Source organism: Malus domestica, chromosome 09 (assembly GCF_042453785.1).
Source record: "Malus domestica chromosome 09, GDT2T_hap1".
Taxonomy (NCBI): domain Eukaryota; kingdom Viridiplantae; phylum Streptophyta; class Magnoliopsida; order Rosales; family Rosaceae; genus Malus; species Malus domestica.
The window spans coordinates 20,757,648-20,763,120 of NC_091669.1; the positions used below are offsets into that span (position 1 = coordinate 20,757,648).

At 40.4% G+C, this 5,473-nt stretch overlaps 1 long non-coding RNA gene across 1 annotated transcript; it reads right to left on the reverse strand.

The window, feature by feature from the left end:
• On the reverse strand, positions 1-1,970 carry LOC114827021 (uncharacterized). Its single transcript, XR_003776256.2, has 2 exons — positions 1,269-1,970; positions 1-1,157 (listed from the first exon to the last, which is right to left on the reverse strand). It is a non-coding gene; the product is annotated as an uncharacterized lncRNA (long non-coding RNA).
• Between the last annotated feature and the right edge of the window lie 3,503 nt (positions 1,971-5,473).

Consider the following 5,473-nt stretch of genomic DNA (forward strand, 5'->3'; position numbering starts at 1 on the left):
TAAATAAAAAATTTATTTTCTCCTACAAAAGGGGGAAGTAACGTACACAAAAGAAAAAAAATACAGGTGCTCCCCATTTTCTGCAAACAAAAAGGAACGTGGAGTCAGAAATGGTGGTTAACAGAAAGTGGCAGGAGGTCATGGCCTCTACCTCTCCCCCCACGTAACAAGCTCTAGAACTCTCCTATGATGCCTATAAATAGGCATCACCTGCAACAACAAAAAAAGGGACAGACAGAAAAAAGACAGGGGAAACAAGAGAGGAGACGCTGCAGAAATTGAAAAGCACAGAGAAGACAATAGAGAGGCAAAGCAAGAGAGCAAAGGCACAACAAAGGAAAAGAAAGGAGAAGAAGAAATCAAGATCTACACGCAAGAACAAAGAGCAGGAGAAACTACACGGCATTTGAAGGTATAAGCCGTTTCATTCTTTTTTAATTTTTTTTCTGGGTTGGTTCTCTTCTTTGCTTTGTAGGAAGAAAAGAAGCACTTTGCTTCTTCAAACTGTCCCATTCCCCAGAGCAAAAAAAATGAAGGTAGAGACTCTAAATAAGCAACCCCAGATCCTTTCTCTCGCTCTCTCTGGTTATTCACCGAGACCTATGAAGAAAACTTGGGAAATTTCTCTTCCCTGCTCAACCGATGGCAGCAGGTGTTGATGCAGCAACCAAACCGCAACACCACCGCTCTTCAACCGTTGTCTTCAGCCGTCCTTCGGAAGAAGCCCAAGGGCCCCGAGGACGGTGAACCAAGCAATCATCCAAACCGCAACACCACCGCTCTTCAAGCGTTGTTTCCGGCAGTCATTCGGAAAAAGCCCAAGGGCAGTGCTATCCGCACTCCGAGTAGACAAAAACGTGCAGTCCTGGTTCGTAAAAAGTAACCAAGGGACAACTTCAAAAGTTCTGGACACCAAGTCACGGATGATGGTTATAAGATAGTGGACAGACATAATGTTTCCATCGCTTCGTCATCAACACCCTTCAACTGATGCCCTCCAAAATCAGATTGTCACGGTCTCTCCCGGTAATTGTAACAGCTTGGCGTGGAAGAATAAGAAGTGATCCCTGCCTATTAAAGAGAAACTGAAGATGCTTGGAGAGTTTTCATCAAATTCAAACAAAGGAAAATGGTGCAGCAAAAGCAAAGTAGAACACCTGCAAAGCAAATCACGTAGAATTCCCACTTGCAAGTCATTTTCAAAGAAAGTAACAATAAGCTTCAAGTATGGAGGAATAAGGTTGCAGAGAAGAAAGACAACAACGAACCCGTCTCCATTATTTGTGTCACCTCAGTTCACTTGCCACTGAAACTCTACAAAGGAGCAACCCGACCGCCGCCGTCATTGTCTTGAAGTCAAGGAAAAATTGTCTTGGAAGGGAAGGATGTACTGCCGACATAGAACACCAAAAAAAATTGTGCGGGCTGCTGTTTAAGTTATTAGGAAAAGAAGACGATGTAGATGCTATCTGTGTTCACAGAAGATTGAGTTAGAAGACAAAGCATCCAGCAAGGAAGAGAAAAGGTGGAGTGCTACTACGGATAAAATACTCCCCAAATAAAATAGAAATGTTGCTCCACATGGAGATTAAATGCAAAGGAAGAAAATCAATGGCTTTTCCATTTGTTTTATTCATATAGGAGTTTATTAATTTTTGGCTCTGAGAACAAGAAGTATGGAGACTGTCCTCAAAAACCCGTCCTTCATGAGATCACCAAATATGCATAAACTTGTCGGCAAAAGTTGAACATGACTCAGAATTTGACACGTTGCTGCTGCTCCATTCTTCGAAGACGTTCCAGGAAAAAGAGGAACAAAGAAATAGTCATGTTCATCACGTGAGAGTCTACTCACATAAAGAAAAAGTAAGGTCGATTGAAATTAGAAGTCCCATTGGAACTTGGAGACCTTTAAAAGACAAATAAAGAAAAGTGTGAAGCTTGCTGTCAGAAAACTTGGGTCAAATTGGTTCAGAGTCCCATGCTTAAATGAAGATGATATATATATATATATATATATATATATATATATAAAAGAAGGGGAAATGGATGCCAAAGAAACATGCACCCCACGTGAAGAAGAAGAGTAAAGCTTTAAAGTCACATAGAAAAAAAGGAGGAGTAAAGATTGTTGTCAGGCTTGAAAATCCCAAGTGGGTTCAAAGATCCATGGGTTGAAAAATTCAAAAGAAAAGTACATAAAAAAAAGGGCAAAAAATAAGAAGTTGGCTGTGAACAAAATTCTCAAATTAATTGAGAATGTTGCTTGCGTGAGACCTTCAAAGAAAAGGCACCAGACCAATTTATGTTGATCAACTTTTCCCAAACCATGTGGGATGAATCTCACCACACGAAAATTCTTAAAATGCCCATCACTAAATCAATCGGCATGATCACTTATTTGTACCCAATTACAAGCATACGAAAAGAAGGAAGGTGTAGGCAAAAATGGTATGGAAAATTAAAATCCCACCATGGAAAACGGCTCTATAAAAAGAGAGGTTCAATATGTTGACCCAAACTCACTTGTACAAGTTTGATTGATTATTCATCAAGAATGTCCATCAAATTTTATTTAACGGCACAAAGCCGCTCCAAAATTCAAGTATACAAAAGGCATGAAGCCAAAGAAAAAGTCAAATATCAAATGGCATGAAGCCGCAACAGAATCTCAAAATGGCACGAAGCCGTATCAAGTATCAAATGGCACAAAGCCGCGATGAGTCTCAAAATTTATGAACTACGCTGGTTTGATTCCGTTAAGGATACGTAGGCAGTCTGGTATCAATTTTCAGACACAACCATGATATCAAGTTTTTTATGAACTACGCTGGTTTGATTCCGTTAAGGATACGTAGGCAGTCTGGTATCAATTTTCAGACACAACCATGATATCAAGTTTTTTATGAACTACGCTGGTTTGATTCCGTTAAGGATACGTAGGCAGTTTGATATCAATTTTCAGACACAACCATGAAATCAAGATTATGAACTACTCTGGTTTGATTCCGTTAAGGATACGTAGGCAGTTTGATATCAATTTTCAGACACAACCATGAAATCAAGAATATGAACTACGCCGGTTTGATTCCGTTAAGGATACGTAGGCAGTCTGATATCAAGTTTTAGACACAACCGTGAAACCGAAACGAATCCCTGGTTTATATAAACTAAATTCACTCATACTATCAAATACCAAAATAGCACGAAGCCAAAGAAAAGTTTCAAAGGGCACAAAGCTGTGTCAAATCTCGAGTGGCACGAAGCCGAAGAAAAATCTCAAATGGCATGAAGCCGAATCAAATGCTCCAAATCTTCGCCTGCATGAGCTAAAACTGCAAGGCATCAGTTGCTCCTCGCCCGCATGAGCTGAAACTGCATAAGGCACTATGCTCCTTGCCCGCATGAGCTAAAACTGCACAAGGCATCAAATCCAAAACAAGTACCAAATACATGAACTACGAGTGACTTGATCCCTCAAGAGGGTACGTAGGCAATCTAGGATTCAACCTAGGTACAGTTATAAAATCAAACAAATACCAAAATCCTCAAGGTACATTTTTATTCGAATTGGAATCAAAGGGTATTTCTTTCCCAAAAGAAAGATTGTAATTAATAGGCGTGTAGCCTAGAATGGGTCGAACTCAAATTAATAAAACCCTCTTCGGAAAACTGAATGAGGGTGAAATTGTGTCGAGTGAATTATTTGTTTACATATTATGTACAATTTTTGCTCAACATAATTTTTGGCACGCCCAGTGGGACCCATTTTCCCTTTCATCTCTAATTTTGAAGATAATTAATGTGCTATGTATTTTCTTTTTTGCAGAAAAAAGGAAGCATGGCACCACAAGTTACTGTTTACTTCCACGAACTCTCTGCTGCTGCATCCAAACTTGGACATGGAGGGCGTGCTGGTCGCCGAATCTCCTTCACCATCGATGAAGCACCAACTATCTACAACATGGTGAAGGCTAAGTTAGCAACAAAGACAAACAAGGCGGCTGTAAAAGTCATCAAGGTTGGACCGAAAAAATGCCCGTCCAAGAATGCCCTAAGGAACGCAAGGAAAAGAACGGCACGAGCTCTTAGGAAGAAGATCACTAAAGAACGATTACTCGAAGACATCGAAATTGCCTCAAGGGTGCTTCTTGGAGATGTTTCATCCAAGAACACCATGATACCTCGATGCAAGATCCTCAAAATGACATCATCACCGCCTATCAATGTTTCTGTCATCACTCAAATCATGATCGGAACAATCCCGATCACATTACCTACAACGGAATTGGTCATGATGACCTCTATCGAGGAAGATGAAGAAATTTTGCCAATAGTATCCGGAAATGTTCAACAAAATGCCAAGGCCTACGAAATTGTTGAGGAAGGTAACAACATTCAATTTGAGGGGTCTATCACACGTGCAAGGGCCCGAGCATTGGCAGTCCACTCTCTCGAGAGTTCATCTTCCCTTAAAGATACTCTTGGTGGAAACGAATATTTTTCCCAAGAAGAGATTCCTAGAGTAATGACTCAATTCCAAAGGTTGGAGATAAATGAAGACCCCGAATCTGAGAACATGCAAGTTTTGATGACTGGGGCATCAAATATAGAAGAACAATTGCTAGAAATGCAACGAAAACTAGCAGAAAAAGAAGCTGAAATGGCAACTTTGGTAGCTAATAAGGAGGCTCAAATTGCAACTTTGGCAGCTCAGTTAGCCGCTCAAGCTAGCATAAATAATGCTGGAGAAAGAGCAAGGAAAGAAACAGAAGGAGAAAGTTCCGGTAGCCAACTCACGCATCAAGATATCAATGCAATTTTCGCTGAAAAGATTCGTGAATTTCAAATGTCTTTAACGACACCAATTCTCGGATACCGGAAACCTTATCCAGCTCACTATGACACGGTGCCATTTCCCCAAGGGTATAAAAAACCGAGCTTTGATAAATTTGATGGTTTAAGTGGTTCTCCTCAAGAACACTTAGCTCATTTTTACTCAGCTTGTGGGGAAACATCGCAGTCAGATCCCTTATTGGTTCGACAATTTGTTCAATCACTCAAGGGGTCTGCCTTCACATGGTATACTCAGTTAGAGCCAGGATCTATTTTAACATGGGATGATATGCAAAGAGCTTTTCTAGCTCAATTCGTCAGTTCAAAGAAAAAAGTCACATTAATGGATTTGGCTCAAACAACACAAAGGCTTGGAGAAAGTGCGAGCGAATTCATCACAAGATGGAGGAGTCTTAACCTACAATGCATGGAAAAGATTTCTGAATTTTCGGCAGTGCAAATATGTTACAATAACCTCATCCCTGAGATTGCAACATTTGTAGGAATTGCAGAGCCTCGAACTTTCGACGAGTTGGTATCCAAAGCAAGCAATGTGGAGAAGCAAATGTCCCGGAAAAATGTGATTGGAAAAATGATCCAAGACTTAGAAAATAAGTCAGACGCCAAGAATGAAGAT